This window comes from Tursiops truncatus, chromosome 13 (assembly GCF_011762595.2).
Source record: "Tursiops truncatus isolate mTurTru1 chromosome 13, mTurTru1.mat.Y, whole genome shotgun sequence".
Lineage (NCBI taxonomy): Eukaryota > Metazoa > Chordata > Mammalia > Artiodactyla > Delphinidae > Tursiops > Tursiops truncatus.
Window position 1 is genome coordinate 78,869,750 of NC_047046.1, and position 26,382 is coordinate 78,896,131.

The window sequence follows — 26,382 nt, forward strand, 5'->3', positions numbered from 1 at the left end:
ATTCGTTTGAGGTACTGTATAGAGCAGTATTTTGACTGTATTTAAATCACCATCACGTATAGTTATAAGCATCTTATTGTGTACAATCATCTCTGTGGATGTGTTCACCCACACTTCATTACTTTCTCATGTATCATTTTATGGGTTTTTATAAGGATATAGCCAATGTTTGGGGAAAATGAAGAAATGTGCATGCTCTTCTCTCTTAAAAATCATCTTCAAATTTGAAATCAATCTTTACTATTTATTATACATTAATTAGCCTCTCCAAGAGTTGAATTTCACAAAGACTTTCTACCACAGTTGGTTTCTTCTACTTTATATGCAATGCTCAGTTTGCTAGGACACATAATGTGAATGATGAAGCATAGCATATAAATATATAATATTTATACATCTTAAATCTTTCTTTAAAACAAGAGAGATGATGATTTTCAAACTATATTAGTCTCATTTATCTCCATGATGCCATTAATGTTGTAAAATGTTGCAGCGACATTACTAACTCCTGAAGGCCTGCATCAGCCTTTAGCTACTCAGCCGCATTATTAGATTGTCAACATAATTCAGACATCTCATATAGAAGGAGCCAACCTGCTGGCTCCAATGCTTTGTAAATGTATTCGCTTGATGAAGTAGCTCTGAACATAATTGAGGCCTTTACTATTTCAATGCACATCACACTTGCAGAATTATCTCTATTGCTGCTTCAAAATGCACTTAGATTTACACCTTAGTTTTTCTGTCTTGTACACTTCAGTGTATCTCAATTCTCAGTCACCAAGGAGCAAAGGGTAAAAGAAAATACAACTTGTAAAATTAGCTTAATAAATCAGTGTTATACTGATCAACATTACAAAATGACATTTTCATTTACTTTTCCAATTAAGAGATTAAATAAAGCCTCCAAATGTAAAGATAAAATAACATATTTAAGAAATCCGCCCAAATATTTATGGTGTAGAGTGGATGCTTTGGTTTTGCATGAATGGGTATAGCCCTGTCAGGTGAGTTTTACATATCAACATAGAAAAAAAAAAAAAGCAAAACTAATAGTTCGCTTTTAAACTAAATTCAAACATGGAGCACATATGCAAAAATCTAGAACTGAATTTAACATCAGAGTGGAAAACAGTGGAGATTTGTTTGAAGAGACAGGATACTTGAAATCACAGTGGATGAACAGAGGATACATGAAGTTGAAAGACACAAAACAGAGAACATTCTGTTGGTACTCAGAATTTACTTTATCACTCCCTGTCTGCAGATGCAATACTAATTTGAATTGACTTAGCACTCCCAAGTTAAGCTTTATTTATTTTGGATTTTGTTTTTTTTAATACCTCAACGATAATCACAACGTGTATATTTAGAAGATCTAAGTTGGATAAAGAATCAAACTCTATCACCAAGTAAAACAACCTTCCAGGCAACCCAGTGAGAGGAAATAATGTGGCATAGTACACATGGTGGTGATTCTGGAATCCCCTTTTCTTTCCCTACATCTGCTCGGCTTATCAATCACTTAATCACAACAGACTCTATCTCTTATGCTGGGAGCTTAGTTAGAGAATCATTCAATGCAATCTGGGAGTTTAGCTACAGAATCATTCAGTGCTATCTGCAAATACTTACTGAATCCTTGTTATGAGCTAGATACCGTGCTAGGCACACAAGAATCAAAGATGTGGAGACGAGAACACGCAGCCTCAGAAAAGAGACAAGCTCCTAGAAGGGACAAGTATGCAAGCTGACAAAGCAACAGGCTGTGAGAAGTAAAACAACAAAGTATGAACAAAGTGGCCACAGATTTGGGTTGCAGTCATTTCATCTGCTTGGAGGCACTATGGATTAACTACAAGCAGAAATATATTCATTGTTTTTTCCAGCTTTATTGAGGATATAACTGATGTATAACATTTTGTAAGTTTAAGGTATACAACGTGATGACTTGATACATGTATATGTTGTGAAATGACTATCACAATAAGATTAGTTAACACGTGCATAGTTACATAATCACATAATTATAACTTTATTTGTGGTGAGAACATTTAAGATTCATCTCTTAGCAACTTTCAAGTATATAATACAGTATTGTTTACTATCATCACCATGCTGAATATTAGATCCCAAGAATTTATTCATTTTATAACTGGAAGTTTATACCCTTTGACTGACATTTCCTCATTTCCCCGACCCTAGCCCCTGGTAACCACCAAGCTACTCTATGTTCCTCTGAGTTTTGTTTTTTTTAAGATTCCACTAAGTGAGATTAGTATTCGTCTTTCTCTGTCTGACTTATTTCACTTAGCATAATGCCATCAAAGTCTAGCCACATTATCGAAATGGCAGAATTTCCATCTTTTTTTATGGCTGAGTATATATTTATTTTTAATTGTTTATGTATATATATAAACATCTTCATTTATATATATATTATAAAACATCTTCTTTATATATTCATTTGTTAATGAACACTTACATTGTCTTCATATCTTGGCTACTGTAAATAATGCTGCAATGAACATTGGAGTGTAGGTATCTCTTTGAGATAGTGATTTCATCCCCATTGTATATGTACCCAAAAGTGGTTTGCTGGATCATATGGTAGTTATAGTCTTAATTTTTTGAGGAACCTCCATACTATTTCCATACTGGCTGCATCAACTTATATTCCCACCAATAGTGTGCAAGGATTTCCCTTACTCCACAGGCCTCTCCAATACTTGTCTCTGGCTTTTTGATGCTAGTCACTCTAACAGGTGTGAGAAGATATCTCATTGTGGTTTTGATTTGCGTTTCCCTGATGATTAGTGATGTTGAGCTTCTTTTAATATACTAATTGGCTATTTCTCTGTCTTCTTTGGGAAAATGTCTATTTCACGTCCTTTGTCCTTTTTTTGCGGTGTACGGGCCTCTCACTGTTGTGGCCTCTCCCGTTGCGGAGCACAGGCTCTGGACGCGCAAGCTCAGCGGCCATGGCTCACGGGCCCAGCCGCTCCGCGGCATGTGGAATCTTCCCGGACCGGGGCACGAACCCGTGTCCCCTGCATCGGCATGCGGACTCCCAACCACTGCGCCACCAGGGAAGCCCCTTTGTCCATTTTTAAATTGGATCGTTTGTAGGTTATTTTGTTTTGCTTTGTTTTGCTTTGTTTTAGCTATTGAGTTGTATGAGTTTCTTACATATTTTGGCGATTAACTTCCAAACTGATATATTGTTTGCAAATGTTTTCTCCCATTCTGTAGGTGCCTTTTAGTTCTGTTGATTATTTCTTTTGCTCTGCAGAAGTTTTTAGTTTGATGATGTAGTTCCACTTTTTTTTTTTTCTTTGCTTCTGTGCTTGTACTTTTGGTGTCATATCCAAAAAATCATTGCCAAGGCCAACGTCAAGGAGTTTTTACCTATATTTTCCTGCAGGAATTTTACATTTCTACACCTTACATTTAAGTCCTTTAATCCATTTAAGTTTTTGTGAGTGGTGTAAGATAGGGGTCCAATTTTGTTCTTTTTGTGTGAATATCCAGTTTTCCCAGCATAATTTATTGAACAACTTTCTTTTACCCATTGAGTATTTTTGGCTTCCTTGTCAAATATTAGTTGACCATGGGTTTACTTCCAGATTCTTGATTTTATTCCATTGTTCTTTGTGTCTATTTTGGGGCTGGTACTATACTGTTTTGATTATTAGAGCTTGAAATCAGAAAGTGCAATGCCTTTAGATTTGTTCTTCTTGCTTTGGCTCTTTGGGGTCTTTTGTGGATCTATACAAATTTTAGGGTTGTTTCTTCTATTTCTATGAAAAAATATCATAAACATTTTGATAGGAATTACATTGACCCTATAGATAGTTTTGAGTACTTTGGACATTTTAACAATATTAATCCTTCTGATCCACAGACACAGTATATCTTTCCATTTATTTGTGTCTTCTTCAATTTATTTCATTTACATGTTACAGTTTTCAGTGTACAAAGCTTTCATATTCTTGGTTAAACTTATTCCTAAATATTTTATTGTTTTCTTTATTCTATTGTAAATGTAATTGTTTTCTTTATTTTGCTTTCGGATATGTTGTTGTTAGTTTATAGAAATGCAATTGAGTTTTGTATGTTGATTTTTTTTTATGCTGAAACTTTCCTGACTTCATTGATTAGTTCTACCAGTTTTTTTTGTGTGTGTGTGGTGGGGGCAATTTTTAGTGTTTTCTATATATTAGATAGTGTATTCTGCAAATAGAGACATTTTACTTCTTTCATTCCTTCTGGATTTTTTTTCCTAGCCTAATAGCTGTGGTCAGGACTTCAAGTACTATGTTGAATAAAAGTGGAGAGGAAGCAAACTTGTCTTGTTCCTGATTTTAGAGAAAAAGCTTTTAGCTTTTCAACATCAAGTATGATGTTAGCTGTGGGTTTGTTATATATGGCATTTATTATGTTAAGGTGTGTTTTCTATCTCTAATTTGTTGAGAGCTTTTATTATGCAACGTGGCTTTAGAAAGATAAATCTGAGCTGAGTTGCTGGGTTGAGGAGAAGGGTATTCCAGACATAGAGATGTAAGAGTCATGTTTAGAATATTGTTTTATAATGGTAAAGATGAAAGAGTCCTAAGAAATCATTTTTTTAAGGTCTGTTATTTTACAGATGAGAAAATCAAGGCCCATTCAAATCTATTGACTTGTCCAAGTCGGTTAGCTAGTTATTGGTAGAAACAACTTTAGAAGATTTACTCTAATCACCAGACAGTTCTCTGTGTGATGTCCTGTACCCTGTTGTCGTTTACCCTTTTTTTAATCATTTGGCCTTATGCTACTATACATTTCCAGTCTTGTCTCTTTCCTCAGAATTCTCTTGCTTTTTATGCTTTTGCTATTGTTTCATATTCTATTATTTTCCTGACTTTACCTCTTCTTTCTCCATCTTCTTGGATCTTGCTTGATACTCCAAGGATATTGAAGGCTAGCACTTTGTCAGTGGTTTCTATATGGACCTTATCATATTTTAGTTAAAATACATTTTGCACTTCCAAAACAGGATACACAATAAACATATAGAAGTAGGTAAAAAAAATTAAGAAAATAACTCATAGCCTCACCATCCATAGATTATCACTGTTAACACATCTGTGTAGATCTTTCCAAATATTTTCCTGTTCTACATTTTTATCCTATGTATTTGAGTTAGTAATTTTGACCTTTCCATTTCTATACATTTAATTTTTAATACTCATTCCATATTCAAATTCCCCATTGTCCCTAAAATTTTCTTCATAGCTGGTTTGTTCCAGTCCAGATCAACTGACAACTTCTCATTTCATTGGAGTCTTATTGTTACAGCTCCTTTAATCTAGAACAGTTTTATTATTTTTTCCTGTCTCTGACTTATGGAAAAGATCAGGCTATTTATTCCCCAGATTATTCCAACTCCTCAACATTTCTAACTACTTTCTTGAAATATTATCTTCCTCCTCAATATTCAATATTTTCTGCAAGACAGACATTAATTCTTAAAATGTAGATTCAGGTTTTGGGCTAAAATACATCTTAATGGTTATTTACTTTGTAGTGCTTCACATCCCATAATACTAATCATCCTATATGTCCAACCATACTGTTGCTAGGATTCATTAATAATTTAGGCATTGATATTAGTCACTTTTCCTCTTCTAAGTAGCAAGTAATACGCATAGTATTACTTTGGCATCATACAAATAACTTATTCCCATCAACCATTCCCTTAACAGTCTTGAAAGCAGTTATTGACACTTGAAATAATCTCTCTCTCTCTCTCTCACTATCTATCAATCTATCTATCGATCTATCTATCTATCTAATATCAGGTTATAAAATTATGATTTTCAAAATAGTTCATTCCCTTATTGACTGATGCCCTTTGGTTATCCTGACATAGAGTTTCTACTAAGAATGTTGGATCAATGTTTAATTTTCTCTATTTAATTACCTTATTTTCAAGGAAGAAACAGGTTTAATAGCTATCTCTAATGATAACATATGGGTGTTATCCAGCTTTCCCTATTGTGAGCAAAATGAGGAGCTAGTGGATTTTTAATAAATCAATTAATATTTATCCAATAAAATAATTATCATTTTAGCAAACATTAATAGTGGAATTATCTTCAAGCAGATGTCTATATCCTGTTTATATAGCTCTCTAAATTACTGTTTCCTTTTCTTCCACCACAATATATTATAATATCCCAAGTTCATCTGTGTCCTTCTTGCTTTACTCCTGGAATCAGCTGTTTTTCAAGGAATCCTGATTCTGTTTAATGTAAATTGCCATTAGAAATCTCTACTTTATCTACATGATGTTAGGGTTACTCATTTTACTGAGGTAAAATTGCTTCCAAGAAATTTCAATTGACAGAGCTAAAAAACAAAAAGTACACATACATGCATACATGTATTTAAACATTTTAACTATAAATAAACATATAAACATTAAAATATATGTATTTACTTTATATGTATATATTTATATATCACATATTACATGTATTATAAAATTACATTTTATGAACTAAAAGCTTATATATGCATATATCTTAAGTCCATGAATTTGTATTGAAATTTCTAATTTAATTTTAATATTTTAGTTCTTTTGTTATGCTTTATAATTGTACATATTTCCTCCGAATCCAAAAATCTTGATTTGTAACACAGTTAACATAGTAATTACTTAATCTGGCAATATATAACAGTAGTTCCAAAACAAAATATCAACTTTGTTGCTAAAAATAACACAGTGTGAAATTTTAAACGTCCTTGTACTTTTCATTCATGCATCACATAAAGTACAATCTTACAGTACAGTCAACACCTTTCCTTTCAATTACTTGACATAAGTTATTTCTTCCTGTGTTAATACTATGAAATTGATCCAAGATTAGGTTGATTTGTTTGTTTTTATTCATTTATAGAACTTTTTTGTAATTTAGATTTTGTATTTATTTTTTGGAATTAGGAGTGTATTTATTTGATCAAAGACAAATATTATGTGGAAATTTGTCTTACCTTCCCCCTTAAACTTGTGACCATATAACCTCTCACCTACTAAAGGTAATTAATGGTATTAGTTTCTTGGTTATACAGTAGGGTCATTGCATTTCCATGTGAGTATGAAAAATACATACTCATGTGGATTTAAATATGTATTCTGACTACATCTACCACCTCCTTTTTTTTCCTTCCTTTTAAAAGTGCAAATGTTCATGTATTAAGTACATTGTTCTGAACTCTGCTTATCAAAATAAACAGGAATCCTCTACTGTTGTTGTTTTTTTTTAACATCTTCATTGGAGTATAATTGCTTTACAATGGTGTGTTAGTTTCTGCTTTATAACAAAGTGAATCAGTTATACATATACATATATCCAAATATTTCTTCCCTCTTGCATCTCCCTCCCTCCCAGCCTCCCTATCCCACGGTGCTCACAAAGCACCGAGCTGATCTCCCTGTGCTATGTGGCTGCTTCCCACTAGCTATCTATTTTACATTTGGTAGTGTATATATGTCCATGCCACTCTCTCACTGTGTCCCAGCTTACCCTTCCCCCTCTCCATATCCTCAAGTCCATTCTCTAGTAGGTCTTCATCTTTATTCCCGTCTTGCCCCTAGGTTTTTCATGACTTTTTTTTTTTTTTAGATTCTATATATATGTGTTAGCATATGGTATTTGTTTTTCTCTTTCTGACTTACTTCACTCTGTATGACAGACTCTAGGTCCATCCACATCAGTACAAATAACTCAAGTTCGTTTCTTTTTGTGGCTGAGTAATATTCCATTGTATATATGTGCCACATCTTCTTTATCCATTCACCTGTCGATGGACACTTAGGTTGCTTCCATGTCCTGGCTATTGTAAATAGAGCTTCAATGAACATTTTGGTACATGACTCTTTTTGAATTATGGTTTTCTCACGGTATATGTCCAGTAGTGGGATTGCTGGGTTGTATGATAGTTCTATTTTTAGTTTTTTAAGTAACTCCATACCTTTCCCCATAGTGGCTGTAGCAATCTACATTCCCATCAACAGTGCAAGAGGGTTCCCTTTTATCCACATCCTCTCCAGCATTTATTGTTTGTAGATTTTTTGATGATGGCCATTCTGGCTGGTGTGAGATGATATCTCATTGTAGTTTTGGTTTGCATTTCTCTAATGATTAATGATTTTGAGCATTCTTTCATGTGTTTGTTGGCAGTCTGTATATCTTCTTTGGAGAAATGTCTATTTAGGTCTTCTGCCCATTTTTGGATTGGATTGTTTGTTTTTTTGTTATTGAGCTGCATGAGCTGCTTGTAAATTTTGGAGATTGATTCTTTGTCAGTTGCTTCATTTACAAATATTTTCTCCCATTCTGAGGGCTGTCTTTTCGTCTTGTTTATGGTTTCCTTTACTGTGCAAAAGCTCTGAAGTTCCATTAGGTCCCATTTGTTTATTTTTGTTTTTATTTCCATTTCTCTAGGAGGTGGGTCAAAAAGGATCTTGCTGTGATTTATGTCATGGAGTGTTCTGCCTGTGTTTTCCTCTAAGAGTTTGATAGTGTCTGGCCTTACATTTAGGTCTTTAATCCATTTTGAATTTATTTTTGTGTTTGGTGTTAGGGAGTGTTCTAATTTCATTCTTTTACATGTAGCTGTCCAGTTTTCCCAGCACCACTTATTGAAAAGGCTGTCTTTTCTCCACTGTATATTTTTGCCTTCTTTATGAACGATAAGGTGACCATATGTGTGTGGGTTTATCTCTGGGCTCTCTATCCTATTCCATTGATCTATCTTTCTGTTTTTGTGCCAGTACCATACTGTCTTGATTACTGTAGCATTGTAGTATAGTCTGAAGTCAGGGAGCCTGATTCCTCCAGCTCCATTTTTCATTCTCAAGATTGCTTTGGCTATTCGGGGTCTTTTGTGTTTCCATACAAATTGTGACATTTTTTGTTCTAGTTCTGTGAAAAATGCGACTGGTAGTTTGATAGGGATTTCATTGAATCTGTAGATTGCTTGGGGTAGTATAGTCATTTTCACAATGTTGATTCTTCCAATCCAAGAACATGATATATCTCTCCATCTATTTGTATCATCTTCAATTTCTTTCATCAGTGTCTTATAATTTTCTGCATACAGGTGCATTAATATTGTATCCTGATACTTTACCAAATTCATTGATTAGCTCTAGTAGTTTTCTGGTAGCATCTTTAGGATTCTCTATGTATAGTATAATGTTATCTGCAAACAGTGACATCTTTACTGCTTCTTTTCCGATTTGGATTCCTTTTATTTCTTTTACTTCTCCGATTGCTGTGGCTAAAATTTCCAAAACTGTGTTGAATAATAGTGGTGAGAGTGGGCAACCTTGTCTTATTTCTGATCTTAGTGGAAATGGTTTCAGTTTTTCACCATTGAGGATGATGTTGGCTGTGGGTTTGTCATATATGGCCTTTATCATGTCTAGGTAAGTTCCCTCTATGCCTACTTTCTGGAAGGTTTTTATCATAAATGGGTGTTGAAAGTTTTCTCTGCATCTATTGAGATGATCATATGTTTTTTCTCTTCCAATTTGTTAACATGGTGTATCACATTGATTGATTTGTCAAGTCCAGGAAGCACAGAGAGTCCCATACAGGATAAATCCAAGGAGAAAAACACCAAGACACATATTAATCAAACTATCTAAAATTAAATACAAAGAAAAAATATTAAACGCAGCAAGGGAAAAGCAACATATAACATACAAGGGAATCCCCATAAGGTTAACAGCTGATATTTCAGCAGAAACTCTGCAAGCCAGAAGGGAGTGGCAGGACATATTTAAAGTGATGAAGGGAAAAAAAAACCTCCAACCAAGATTACTCTACCCAACAAGATTCTCCTTCAGATTTGTCGGAGAAATTAAAACCTTTACAGACAAGCAAAAGCTAAGACAATTCAGCACCACCAAACCAGCTTTACAACAAATGCTAAAGGAACTTCTCTAGGCAGGAAACACAAGAGAAGGAAAAGATCTACAATAATAAACCTAAAACAATTAAGAAAATGGTAATAGGAACATACATACCAATAATTACCTTAAATGCAAATGGATTAAATGCTCCAACCAAAAGACATAGACTGGCTGAATGGATACAAAAACAAGACCCATGTATATGCTGTCTACACGTGACCCACTTCAGCCCTAGGGACACATACAGACTGAAAGTGAGGGGATGGAAAAAGTTTTTCCATGCAAATGGAAATCAAAAGAAAGCTGGAGTAGCAATTCTCATATCAGACAAAATAGACCCCCTGCTGTTTTTAGGCTCTTTCTTTATACTTCTGTGATAGTTTAAATAGTTTTCCAGTGTTCTTTGCGTTACAGTCATTAATATTTGTTTGTTCCTCCATTGGATTATGAGTCCCTGGATATAGAAATCATGTTCTATCACAATTTTACAATGTAAAAAAATTTCATTTATTAATTAATCATTTATCTCTTTCTTTTATTTTTGACCCATAATATGTGCTTACTGATTCCTTCTTAAGCAAGATTGTAAATAAAATTTTTTTCCCAAGAGTCCAAACCATTCTTCAAGGATTCAGTAATGTTGTATTCTTTTCTCCAGTTCTACAGAAAGTAAAATTTAATTTCTTCTCATCAGACGTGCTCCGCAGCACCCACAGCAGCAATGTCCCTCCTGCTCCATCTGCTTGTCTTGTCCACCTTCAGCTCAGTCTTTTGGGAAGTGAGTCTTTCACTTTAAAGAATTAGTTTTTAACTTTGAAGCGTTTCATCAGAAAGGGACAAAGGCGTCTTACAGATGTTCATGACCCATTTAGAGAATTCTTGGGTTCTTGATGAACTCCAGCTTTCCTGTTTACATTGAACTGCTTATAAATTCCAAAAAGCACAGATCATTTTTCTTCCTCTCCTCAGGAGTCATCTGTATTTTTATAGATCAGAAAGAATTCTTTTTAACATATCTTACAAATGATTTGTAGTAACCATGATATCTGTAATCTAGAGATTATTACAATTCTTCCAGCAATTGTTTTATATGTATTATTTCTTTCCCTTAATCTTCCTAATAGCCCTACAAAGACATCAATATCTTTTTCTTTTTATCATGAAACCATATCTTAAATGTTAGGTATTTTCTCAAGAGATTCCAGTTAACAATAATTTTTAAAAGGGCCACAATTATGAATTAAATCTGTATGACTTCAATATCTGAGCTCTGACCACTGCAGTTCATTTCCTGGCAGGATAAAAGTATTTAAAAACTGAATTCACCTAGATGTTCCATAGGATTGCTGGTGTCATTCTGTCATTTCAGCTTTGTGTTTACAGTTACCAATAGATTAAAAGAATGATGAAAAGACCCCATATATGTAATTTTTTTCTCACCTTATAAATAAGCATTGTCATACTGAGTAATACCTTATGCCCAAGACATAAGGTAAAATTAGTAATACTGATCCTGTATTTACTTAAAATTATATATTTTGTTCATTATGAATTTTTGCATTAATTGTAATTTTTAAAATATATTAATTCATTATTTATCTTGTTGCCTGAGAGGGTTTCTTTGTGCTCCCCTTAGTTTTGTACTCAAAGTGAATACCACATTTACTTCCTCCGAGCCCCAGCCCTGTAAATAAGAAAGGTGTTGATTAGGGAACCGTGTAAAACTCAGTCATTATCTACAAGACCAAAATAGGATGGGCATCTTGGGGAATACTAAGAATCAGAGTCATGGTCTTGGGCTTGAGAAATTTTCAGGTTGTGTCCATAAACTATTAGTATGCAAATGCACTATAGGAATGAGCATATGGCAAGTTCAAAATAAAAATAACTTGCTTTCTAGTTCTGACAATAGCAGCATCTGAATGTGTCAGAGGAGCTAAAGAAGGTGTTATTGTGTAGATGGACCTTGATTTGGAGCTTTCAGAATTTGTAATAATCAAACTGAGGAGACCAGGAGGACACTGCATTTCAGGGAAATATCATGAGCCATTAAAGGTTAGAATTTGGAGGCTTTGGGAGGAGGGACTAATATAAATTGATCAGAAAGTTCACGCAGTGAATTAGTATAAGTGAATTTGTAAGATCTGGTTGTGAAAACTTTGTAAGATTACCGAATCCAGGACAAACCTTAAAAAAAAGGGGGAGGGAATCATATTTCATAGGAAGTTTCTGGGCAAGCTTATTTTGGCAAACAGGAAGAGTTACAAGGGTAGAAAATTATCCCTGCATATTGAACTCTGAAATGAAGTAATAGGGACTTAATAACATGAAATGGAACATTTTATATCCATCATTTAATAAAAAATAACTACATTCCATCAGAAATAATAGTTGCAGAGCTAACAATTATTGAACATTTACCATGTGGTAGGCTCTGCTTCTAAGGCTACAAAATGGTTGATAGAAACAGAGAGATTTATTAAAGAACTTAGAAGAAAAATTCTTAACTTATTTGCCATTTGAATGATGTTACTTGTATTTATTTTAGATACTTTATCATATTAAGAAAGTTTGTTTTATAGCAAATAATTTTTTCAGCATCCGTTGAATTGTTCATATGTTTTTTCTACTTCTTCCTGCTAATGTGAAAAATCACATTGTTAGTAAATTTAAGTGCTAAATCACCTTTCAATTCTAAACATAATCATTACGTGGTTATGATACAGCATCCTTTGTTATATTTTGGTAGGTTTGATCTGTTGACACTTTTATTGAATTTTACATCTGTAGTTCCCCCACCTTGGTACCTTTTTCAGATTTTAGTACAATCGTTATACTGAATCCATAAAATGATTTGAGAACGTCTACCTCCTCTTCCTTTTTCTGGAAGTTTAAGATGGAGATCATATTTTCCTTAAGTATATGGAAGAATACACAAGCAAATCTTTCTGGATCTGGAGTACTATTGTGGTTCATTACTTTTTTGTTCATCGTGAATATTTTTGAAGAGGTTTAATTACATATTTAATTTTTTTAGAATATCTAGGTGCATCTTCCCCAAGTTAGATATTTAAAAGTACTCACAAGATTCTACAGAGATTTAGAGTGAGGGATATGATGGAGTAAGAGAAAGAGAACACAAGTTCCAAGTCTGAGGGACACCCCTGTGCATGTGCTGTCCTTGGACAGCTGTTCTTGTGTATCACGCTGTGTCCCCAGCCTGAACCTCCATATCTGTTTGAGGACCCTTGGCTTGGGAGAGCTCTTAGCATCCCTGTATATAAGTAGAAACTTTTTTAAACTCCTCATGACTTTTTCTTCCTAATCATATTACGTCAGAGAAAAGTTGTGCGTCTGACATTCCCTATTGTATATCCTTTCTTGAATTGCATTATCTTTGACTTAGTCTCATTAATGCTGCTGAAATATTAAGTTCAAACTTTTATTTATAAATGATATTTGAAAAGTCAGCGCAATTGGCAACATCATGAAGTGAATCACAGAGGGAACTTTGCCTGTAATAATTCAACATTAGTGGGAGAAAAATCTTTCATCAAGCAAACGTCCATCTTCGATATCAGGTCATGTGTCTGTATTATTATCTCCTAATCGGTCATCAGTCTGTCTTGTCGCTCTGACATAGGATCCTAAATGATAAAATATGATTCCCTATGACAGATTATTTTTTCCCTTTCAATTTTTTCCCAACACTTTCCCTATATGTCACTGTTCAGTTGAGGATAAGGAAGTAATTTTCTACTTGGAAGTCAGAACACTCAACTGCCAAAATGGCACAAAATAGTCCCATTTGACAATGGCTGGCACTGTATCAATAATGCTTCAAGTCACAAAATACTTTTCCAGAACATTGTTCTTCTCTTCCTTCTTCTTTTTCACTCTCTCTCCTCTCTCTCTATTATCACTCCAGTTAAGCTGCACTTTTTTTTTCATTAAATAGAAGGTACAAAGCATGCCAACTTATAACAGGCCCAACTGTAAGTCACACTGTAAGCGGAGATTCTTGACTTTTCCTTGGCATAACTGAAGCTGCCCTTTACTCTGAGAAATTTTTAAACTCTAGCTCTACTGTTTGAACTATGTTTCATTAAAAAAAAGTGTTCTAAATCAAACAATTAATAATATATTATGCACTATAGTATATGCCCTCTTAGAGGCAGAATAAAAATTTTTTAAATAGTAGAGCAAAAGCTAATTGACTGTATGTCTACGGGAGGAGGTTACAGAGGTCGGCAAAGGCCAGTGTATATTGTAATAGGCACGGTGTGAGTCAAGCTACTTCCTACTATAAAGGATTAAATTACCACACACACACAGCCCACACACCCTGTTGAGAAGTCTGACAGAAAAAGAGGGGTGCCCTTTGCTAGGTATAAATATCATTTACCTTAGTCTCTGCTGTTCTTCTGCTCTCTACTCTTCCTTTACTTGGGTTTGAAAATGAGCTTTACTGTTCTCTGGCTGCAGGAGAATGTGAAAATTGCTTAATACTTTATTTGAAAATTGCACAGTGTATGAAAAATTGTGCAGGTTCAGTGTAATGTTATCTTCTTCCTGTAAGAATAAACTTACTCCTTGAGATGATTTGAGCCTGGTTACAGTATTGATAAGTTTGCCCCTACTATTTTTTTTTTTTTTTTTTTTTTTTTTTTTTTTTTGCAGTACGCGGGCCTCTCACTGTTGTGGCCTCTCCCGTTGCGGAGCACAGGCTTCGGACGCGCAGGCTCAGCGGCCATGGTTCCCGGGCCCAGCCGCTCCGCGGCATGTGGGATCCTCCCGGACCGGGGCACGAACTCGTGTCTGCTGTATTGTCAGGCGGACTCTCAACCTCTGTGACACCAGGGAATCCCCGCCCCTACTCTTAAGTTTTAGCCTCAAGGGGTCTCCTTTGAAAGTGCGGGCTGTTAACCAGGCTACCTCTCCCTTTGTAGATCCTGGGTTTACGCTGCTTCCCTTCGCAGCACTGACAGCTGAAAGTCCTGCCTAGCTCTTTGGCCTTGTAAGTTGATACTCTCTTATTGGTCTCCTGCTCCAAGCAACTTACGCGCCCCAGATGCTTTGAGACAAAGTGTGAAACAGAATATCAGGCTGACTTCACTGTGGTTCCCTATCTCTACGTTTTTGGCTGCTCAAATTCAGACCATGCTTAGGAACTCTCAGCAGCATTCTTCCATTTTTGTAAGACTACAGAAAGTGTGACCCTGGGCCCCTATTGCCTGTGGGTTGTCAATCCTCTCAAATGGAGAATTAGTGGAGAGTGATGGACTTGCCTGAATTCATGTCCCTTCTCCAAGGATCTTGGCTATTTCATCCTGGCTAACTCAGTTGCTCTATAGTTCCTTCAAAGAACTGTTCTATTTTTTCCCCTGGTTTGTTTTTGCTTGTTTGTTTGTTTTTTGGGTTTTTTTTACATCTTTATTGGAGTATAATTGCTTTACAATGGTGTGTTAGTTTCTGCTTTATAACAAAGTGAATCAGTTATACATATACATTTGTTCCCATATCTCTTGCATCTCCCTCCCTCCCACCCTCCCTATCCCACCCCTCCAGGCGGTCACAAAGCATTTTATGTCATCAGAGGAGTTTGGTTAAAAACTACCCATTGCCTTCAAAAGCAGATATATAACAATAGAGCAGATGGTGAAACTTAGTTTGTTTATTTTCTGAGAAACATAGGGACCCAGGACCCTACAAGCTTTTAGTTGCACAGTCAGAAGTGGGATTCTGTTCCTTGAGAGAGGGGGAGAAAAAAAAAGAAAGAGAGAAGGAAAGAAGGAAAAGAATGCCTAGTTTCCTGACTTCCTACATTGCTATGTCAGTTTCCACTGTGTGAATTCAGTTACTATTATACTGGGAATGAGATGTGATATGATTCATCAGACCATTGAAGGAATCACTATTTCAGTTAGACCAAAAAGGTATCTACCATTTTCACTTGTGAAACACTCTATATAAAACTACTCTTTGTTTTGAGTCAGAGAACAATTGTGTCTTATTAAAAGCCTTTTTGTAGAATTAATTTTGTCTGAATATATTAATTGAACTTATTTTCGATACTAGTATTGAACTTCAAGAAATTAGTTACATTTCTCTGTATCAATATATTATAAATGTATAATAATAGCTATTAAATATTTTCAGAATTGAATCACACATGTTGACCAACATTTATATTGTCTGCATTGTTCTCCCTCAATTGCAAAGATATTTGTATTTTCTTAGTTTCCATACTCATTCTTAAACCTAGATCCAATCCCTATGTTTAACTATACTAACGTATGTGTTAAATCACTTTGTGGATAATTAACAGAAATATTTTTATAAATAATAAAAATAGAAACAAAGTTGAAAATTGTAGTGGTCTAGAGTCCTATATTTTATCTAATACTATAATTTATTCAATAATTTCACCATACTATTTAGTTTATACTTGCATGCCTCTAGGTTTGTAACTAATACTGTACAAATTTTATGTTACTCAAATTTGTTCTGGTAATGAAAATAAAATGTATTTCTTTTAGAAAATGTAGAAAAGCAAATATATAGATATATCCATATATCAATGCTTATCAATGCTAAGATCATCCATAAATAAACTAAAATACAAGAAGTATTTATTTGAAAATTTCAATAATAGTTTTAAAGAATGAAAAGATAGTATAACGAACATCTATTAATGAGTGTTTATCCATACAAACATGGTCAGATTTTGTATAATTCTTTTTCTTTAGAGCTGTGTAAGGGTCACAGCAAAAATGAGGGGAAAATACAATGATATCCTGTATCTCCCCTGCCCTACACAAGCATAGCCTCCACCATATTCAACATCCCCTATCAGAGTGGTACATTTGTTACAGTTGATAAACCTAATTAGACACATTGTAATCACCCAAAGACCATAGTTTACACTACATTCCACTCTTGGTGTGCACATTCTGTGGATTTGGACAAATGTATAATGACATGTATCCATCATTATGGCATCATACAGAGTATTTTCACAGAGTATTTTGCCCTAAAAATGCTCTGTTCCCTGCCTATTCATTCCTCCCACAACCCTTAATCCCTAGCAAACACTGATCTTTTTACTGTCTTCATAGTTTTGCCTTTTTCAAAATGTCATGCAGTTGAATCATACACTATGTAGCCTTTTCAGATTCTTTCACTTAGTATCAATAATATGCATTTAAATTTCCTCTATGTCTTTTCTTGGATTGATAACTCATTGCTTCTAGTGCTGAATAATACCATGCAGTTTTTGATATGTAATTTAATTTCACTGTAGTCAGAGATCCTACTGTGTATGAACTGACTCCTTTTAGATTTATTTTGACTCAGTGAGTGAGCCAGAATATGACCCATTTTGATAAATACTCCATGTGCTCTTGGAAAGAGTGTGCGTTCATTCTACTGATGTTGTTTAGAGAGTCCTATCCAAATCACTTTGGTCAAGTTGTTTGATAGCACTGCTTAAGTTTTCTATTTTCTCACTGATTTTCTGTCTACCTGCTCTTTCAGTTATTGAGAAACAGAGGTGTTAAAATTATATATGTATATTTCTCTGTTTAAAGAAATGCTATCAGTCTTTGTTTCATGTAAGTTGAAGCTTTATTTTTAGATACATAAATGCTTATATTCTTTATGTACTCCTCATTAATAAATGCCGTTATCATCAGGAAACATCCACTTTACCCTTGGTAATATTCTTTGTTCTGAAACCTACTTTGTCTGATATTAATAGCCACTCTAGTTTTCTTCTGATTATTATTAGTACATTATACCTTAGTCTGTCCATTATCTTTTAATATTTTGTGTCTTAATATATGAAGTAAGCTTCCAATAGGCAACATATAGTTAAGTCTTATTTGTGTGTGTGTGTGCGCACGCGCATTTTCAATCAACGACCTTCAGTGTGTAGTCCATATGCTTTATGTTGTAACAAAAATATAAATCAGACTGTGTACTCAGGAGTTCTGCATTCAGTTAAATAAGCTCATATATACCCAGTTAACTATATGTAACACAAAATGGCAGAGCAGGTGATCTAAATGTCATATTGTGAGTTCTCAGAAGATACAACAATATTAAGCCAATCTAAATTATAACTTTATTCTGATCATTTAAGTGATTATCCAGGTTATTAATCAAACCTTCTATTAAAAATATTTGAATTGTGTTAAATAAGTTAAGGTATAATAGTATATCGTATAAAACATGGCACAAGTTAATATTTTGCCATTCATCATTTCTTAGTCCAACAGATCAGGGCCAGAAGAACCAAGCAACAAAGTGAAAAACACTTTCACCAGAAAAAATAGCTGAACCTGCAAATCAGCAGCAGTCTCTCATGCTGAGACATTCTTGGGTTCGATTGGGGGAAAATGAAAAGCTACAGGGAACAAGATATGAAAAGCTATTGAAAATCCAGGTGAACTGGATCAGGAAAAATAACATCCTACCATATTTCATATGTGCATCAGTGAAAAGCAGTAGTTACAGGCAAAAAATGTTTCCAAATGTTATCAAAAATCCTGAAATGATTGATTTAAAAGGTGTGTCACAATTATCCCGTTATGTCTCTGGGGAAAATAATTTTAATTATGACATGGTTTCAAACTTTAACCAATAGAACTTGTGATTTGATTTTAATCATTATTTTATATTTTATTTTCTGCACTGTAGGTCAATTTCTCAAACAGAAGATGCTTCCTCTCTGATTTAGTTCATATTTGTTAGAAATAGCTAACTTTGCGATATGATAGCTATTAGTAATAAGCCCAGATATTTTAAGTAATTACCCCCATAAGTTCAGTATTCTTAGCAAAATTCTGCCGCTGATCAAAAAAGAGATACACCATGGCAGTTGCCAGAGTCAAGGTGGCCTTGTTTTTCATACCCATGAAAGTTCTATTATGGAATCCCCAAAGCAGGCTAGATTTGTCCTATAACTTCTACCATAATCTAAAGCTGAAATATCTAATCATCTCAGGCACGGAGATTCTTTATATACTTCAAATAACTTTATGGACCCCGACGACATGTATGATAGTTGAATTTTTGGTATCAAAAGCAAATAGCAAAATAATAATGACAAAGGTTTCCATAAATTCAGTAATGTTTTAAAATAACTTCTCTATATAATTGTGAGACAACAGGTATTAAGTACATAAACAATGCTTATTTTCCATGGGGATTGTGAACACTTTCTAATAAGCATTACTTTCTAATAAAAATCTTCCTAATAACAAGACATGTAAAAATGTTGATATGTATTTTCATCCATTGTTCTTTTCTGAAAGTTCAGAATATGGTAACTAAAAGTTTCTAATCAATAGTGAAATAAGGCAGCACTTAACTAATTTGAAACTTTTTTTATATATGTGGGTCATAACCGTAAAGCATTTAAATCCAATAATGATTCAGTCACTTAGTAACTGCTATTTCAATCTTGGTCAAAAACATTTTAATAGATTCACTTATAATTAATTTCAATGCCTGATACATTGCACACAATTATTTGAAAGTCCAATTAAACAAAATACCTTAATTAAAATGCTTTACATGTGATGGAATAGAGTCAAGCTAATAAAATCACACAGATTGTTGATGTACCCCATCTCCTAAGATAATAGGTCAACCTGTGGAATTTTGGTAGCAGCAGTATTCTTATCTTTTATCAGGAAGACTGATGCTCAAACAAACCAAAGGATAAGAAGAAGAGATGACAGAACCAACAGTTTCTGGACAAAAGTATACTTACGTATTTTATACACTCAAGAATTCTCAATCCATTGACAAAACATATGTATGTTTAAAAAAATAATTGACACAAATATATACAAAATGATATTTAATGTATATTTAAAGCAGGTTTAATTTGTAACATATATACAAAATGACATTTAATGTATATTTAAAGCAGGTTTAATTTGCAACAAATTAAATCATTTTATTAGTCTTTTTATGCAACTTCGTAATGTTTATTTGACAAACTCATTTCTAGGGATAAGAGTAAGAATTACAACGAGTAATCAAAGGCTTTTTATTGTGTCACGTGCTTTGCATTGAATGTCATATATACTCCTTATGATGACTCTATGAGCTAAGTGCTATTTCAACATCTATTAATAAATGAGGAAATTGAGGCTTAGATGGTTAAATAATTTACACAAGCTTAAAAGGTTAAATAAGTCTCACAGCATTGTAACATATATTCATGCTACTCCTATGGTGTTACTCTTTTTTGAAGGTTGTAGACCTAAAAGAAACAAAATATTAAAATACTCTGTATAACTACACTAATGCAAACAATATATACTTCTTCACATTGATAATACAAACTAATATTTATTGGGCACTTACTAAGTATCAAATAAAGTTGCACATCCTTTACACATAATAACTAAACGGTAATCTCAGAAAACATTTAGGAAAATATTAACCTTGTCTCTAATTTGTAGACAGAAAATACAGTCACAGAGGTATTAATTAGCTTGCTTAAGGCTCAGGCAAAATGGAGCAACAAAGAAGAGATTTAAATTCTTCTTGGAACAACCAAAAATTTTTGACAAAATATTTTTTGAAATAATGAACCTTAAGACATTAGTATCAAGCAGCAATGAATAATGATTCCTGAGAGATGGGAAACGAATGAGGTGAGTCCTATAACTGCTCAAGGCTACTTCCTGAAGAGCATCTTCAGGTAGTAGTTCAGGAGGGGAAACCCAGACTGCAGCTCAGTGGACTCCATGAACAAAATTGGTAGAAGTCACAGGAGACTATATCACAGAGGAGAAAGAACCCTCAAGATCTGGAGAGGCGAGAAACAAACTTTCATAAAGAATGAAGGGAACAGGGCCAAGGATCCACATAGGGCCAGTAATAGAGCTTACTTCCACCAGCCAAACATGAAAATCTCATAATTTATAGGGCAACAAGTAGAGCACTTAGAAAGATATTGCCTCACTAACTAGTCCTGGATAACTAGTCCTATATTAAACATAGTTCTGATCCCACCTCATAAATCTTTAAAAACAAGCACTGAAAGCATCAAACTATTTCCAAGTAACTTAACTTCATCCCAGAACTGTGCTCAAGAATATAGGAATACAAAAATATCAGACATCAATAAGTTAAAATTTATAATGGCTAGCATCCAGTCAAAGATCACCAGGTATGAAAAGCAGCAGAAAAAGCAACCCATAATGATAAAAAAAAATCAGAATAAACCCATGATCAACACTGATATGAGAATTAGGAGACAAGAAAATTAAAAGTTATTCCTACCACATTCCACATGTTCAAAAGTTAAGTAGAGCCATGGAAGTTAAAAAAAAAAAAAAAAGATCCAGAAAAGAGGTATGATGACAGAACTTTTCAAATTGTACATTTTAAATGTGTATAGTTTATTGTATGCTATTTATGCCTTCGTAAAACGGTAAAAAAGAAAAAAAAAAGATGGTATGGAAATAAATGAAGAAATATTGACTCAGGCACACAACTAAACCTCAGACCAGAATGTAAACCCAAACCTTTTGACTCTAGTTCCCTTACCCACTCTGCTGGAATAGCTCTGATAGAATCTGTTACACAGAGAAGTCAACATAAAGTACCACTGTGAGAGGCATCTGCTGTATAGTTTCTTAAACATGAAGCAGGTTTTTTGCTTTTAATATATGACCAAGATATGCGTGATTTCTTTAGCGCAGCCAGCCAAGAAAGATTTGGCATTAAGCTTCTTATTTTTCTTCACTAACTTAACTGAAGATTACGAATTGATATTAAAACAATAATAATTAATTATCCCCATCTCATTTCCCCACTATGATATCAATACTGCATTTCAAATCTTTTAAATGTTCATAATCTTAAAATGATCAATTGAATACGATATCACACTGATGTCTTAAGATAATTTTACAGAAAAATAAGAAACAACAAAAACCAAGAAGCATACATTATTAAGGAAATGTGGTTTCACTGGAAGTTTATACTGTATCTGGAATCAGGACAACTTTTCTCCTTTATCCAGAGAACTTTTTTTTTTTCCTGAAAGTTAAGTCCAAGCTTCATTCAAGTTGAAACTACTTCTCTCCTGACATAATCCAATGACCAGAATCTTCTCTCCTCTGTTTCTTTTGACTTTCACATGTTCCTCGATATGTCGCCTACGTAAGTTAAAAAACTCAACCAGCAAAAACCAATGCCCACAGCCCTGGTCCATCTGCATCAAGCTTTTGCTGACATGATTATGCATACCATGTCCTTACCATATAGCACAGAGGCCCTCACCCCAGGGTTTCCTGGTCACAAATGTGTTTTTCTTGGAAATGAGCCTCCATGATACCCCAAGCTCGTTAGCTCAATTCCACCAACCCTAAAATTCTGCAGCTTCACCCTGCACCCAGTGAATACTATTGCATATAAATCATCAGGGTACGTATACCTCATAGCATCTTCTGAAGTCCTGAGTATTCAACAAGCATTAATCACTTCCTCTTATCTCTGGTGTATCTTCCTTGGAAGCTGTTTCCTGGAACTCAGGGTTCAGTCCACCCCAAATTCTCAAAGTCTCTCCTGAGTTCCCTGTGTTTCCCTTGCATTCACTCGCTTCCTTCAAGCTTGTTTCTTAACTCTGATTTTTTTAAATAAACTAGCGATTCCTTACATAAAACTTCAGTTATTACAGAAATCATGTGAAAATATCTTATCCCTCATACTGGAACACATGATTGACACAATATTCTGTGAGATTTCTTTTCATTTCCAAAAACATGTCCTCATTCCTTTATACTATGTATGTGTTTCCCCACTCTCACAACTTAAAAAAATGATGTTTCAATCACTATTTTTATAAAACATGGTTTGGGAAATAATCCTCATAACATAAACCTATTTCAATTTAATTAATTTAAATAAAAATTTTAAAACTATACTGAGAATATAATTATTTGAAGTAAAAAGCAATTACACCATATATAATGTTGAATATGATTGTATAACAAAATATTGCTTTCTAAAGTTTTGTATAAAATTTTGCATTTCTTCACAATTTAGATAATTCCTGGGAAATGATGGGAGAGCAGCAATTAACAACAATACAAAGGAATCCATCTTTTAAGATTAAAATATCCATTAGATGTAAGAATATTCCAGTAATCATTACACAAAACATTTAAAAGTCATGCCATTTTGTACAACAATGAAGATACACACACACACACACACACACCACAATTATCCTTAGAGTAACACCTAAATTATAGGAGACTTCGTTTTAAATACATACGACTCCCGTATATTGCTTTTTAAATTATATAAATTGCCCAAATCACAATGCAAACATGCAGATCAATAAATCTAAAAACAAATGTAGTTATAGTCGAATATAATCACCTATGAAATATCTATCTATAAATATATTTATATATTATTTATCTATACCTATCTGCATTTTCTAGTTTGGTGAATTATTTTAAATGTTTTTAGTCAAATTAAAAATCATTTTGTTGATTGAAACAACTTCTAATCCCAACAGATGATACAATGCAGATCCAAATATTTCTGAAGTGCTAGGGGTTTATCCTGCTTGAAGGGAAGCCTCACTAAACCTCAGTTGCATCCAGACATTGGGTTCCACCTCAATGGTAATGAGTAACAGAAGAAAAAAATCCATTCCTTCAGTTACCTCATGGCAGCATTGTTAATATTCTATACTAAGGTGACAGCAAATGATTTATTCACATCCCTATTGCTGGAGTGATGTACAATTGCATAGATGATAGGCGGGTGAAAACCACTGTCGATGTAATACCGCTGTAGTGCCATGATGCTGATGACTTGAGGGAAGACATTATTAAGGAAATACCATGCTGATTACTTGCCTCTGTAATCTATCATTAATCTGATGACATTACTAAGATGTATAAGTGTAATCTATAATCTGCAAAGTGAAAGATGAGAGCAAGACTGTCATCTAAATAATCTATTAAAGGATTTATTTTTGAAAACTTTAAGTACTTAGGAGAGGGTTTGGTGAGTTAAGATTAATTAAAGATGAAGGTCATATATTGAAGTCATAGAACAGGTATAATGGAAAGATTTGGTTGAATCACTGTCAGTTTTCATTGTGAGGAGGGCCAAGCAATTGCCCTGCCCAGAATTTTTGGTTTAATCAAGAATTCCATCTCAATAATGGCAGGCTAATTTAAGAACTGTGACAAGTGCCCTAGTTTTAAAAGCATTTTGACATGTTTTAACTTCCATTTTGACGATGTTTCTTAATAAGATCGTTGAGGAAGGAATTCTGAGGCTTTTTAAATAATTAAACAGTCAGATATTAAAATCTATTTATCTCATGTAACTGCAGTAGCACAGTGGAGGAATAGAATGTAAGGTGGGTATTCAAGATTCTCATCTCGCATGCCAGTAATAATCCGTGATTATAATCAATTTGGCCTTCTTGACATTAGTTTTCTTCATCTATAAAATAGCTTAATTTAAATAAGGTAATCTTCATGATTATAGTTGAATTTGATTCCAAGTACTTTCTTTAGAGCAAAAAAGCAATTATTCAACACAATCTTTCAAAAATAATAATAGGAAAAAAGCCCATGTACTTGATGTTTCACAGAAATAATTTCCTAACCCTGTGGAAATATGAAGCCACTTTCTGTGTTCTTAAATTTGTGGATACATAAGCAGATTGTTTAATAATACATTTCAAACAATATGTTTAGTTTATCATAGGATTAAAAGTTAACACCAAAACGACCCTTAGAAACACATTTCTTCATGAATGTAACCTCCAGTGCATTTGTCCACCAACTGTCCAGAAAAAGCTGGACAGCTCTGTTCTCATAGAGGATAAAGAACTCTCCTCATCCTGAGAGCCTCAAATATAAAACATTACTGAACATTTTCACAAATAAAACCATTATGAAAGTCCTAATTCTAAGATCTTTAATTCCCTCTTTAGAAATACAAATAAAAACTATGTCCAGAATTATTCTAAAATTCAGTCAACACCATAGCCAAACACCTTTATGTATATGAATCTCCCAATCAGGACATTTTTCATGCAACTCTGGTTTCCAAAAAATTACTCTTTTCCCACGGTGTTTTGCAATAGACTCACTTCAGTTGTGAATCTGGCTAAAAGTAACAACTCTTTTACAGAATTCAGTAAGGCTTTGCTTATTTAAATAACATTCATAACTGAAGAAAGAGGAGACATAGGGAAAATACAGTGTAATTAGAATGAGTAGGAAGACAAGGAAGAATGCTCATATGTGGTTTTCTAATATGCAGATTTTTTGTTTTGCTTTCTGTCCCCAGGTTTATTGAGGTATAATTGACATACAAATAACTGAACATATTTAATGCATGACGTTTAGTGAGTTTGGACATATCAACATGCCAGTGATGCCATCACCACAAACAAGGAAATAGATATATACAACACCTTCCCACCTCCCAGTGGTGTTTTTGTTTTTTGGATTTGTTTTCTTTTGTTGTAAAACACTTGTCATGAAATCTGCCCTCTTAACACATTGTGAAGTGCACAATACGATACTGTTATCTGTAGGTAACTATGCTGCACAGCACATCTCTCTAACTTATTCATCTGTCCTAACCGAAATGGTACACCCAATGGAACAACTCCCCATTTACCCCCAACATCCAGACCCTGGAAAACACACTTGTGTTCTCTGTTTCTATGAGTTTGACTATTTCAGATTCTTCATATAAGTGGAATCATGTAGTACTTTTCTTTCTGTAACCGGCTTATTTCACTTAACATAATGTCCTCCAGGTTCATCCACATTGCAGCAAGTGACAGAACTTTCTTCCTTTATGAGGCTGAATAATATTCCATTGTATGTATATACCATTTTCTTTACCCATTAATCTGGATGGATATTTAGGTTGTTTCCATATCTTGGCCATTGTGAATAATGCTGCAATAAACATAGGAGTGCAAATATCTCTTTAAGATCCTGATTTCAATTCTTTTGTATATATACCCAGAAGTGGGATTGTGATTCATATGGGAGTCTACTTTTAATTTTTTGAGGAACTTCCATACTGTTTTTCCATAGTTGCCTCACTATTTTACATTCCCACCAACAGTGTACAATTGTTCCATTTTCTTCACATCCTCACCAACACTTAACTTTGGATTTTTTTTTTTTTTTGATAATAGCCATCCTGACAGATATGAAGTGATATCTCATTGTAGTTTTTATTTTCATATCACTGATAATTATTGATGTTGAGCATCTTTTAATATACCTTTTGGCCATTTGTATGTCTTTGGAGAAATGTCTGTTCAAGTTCTTTGCCCATTTTTTAAAATTGGGCTATTTTGTTTTGCTTTGTTTTGCTATTGAGTTGTA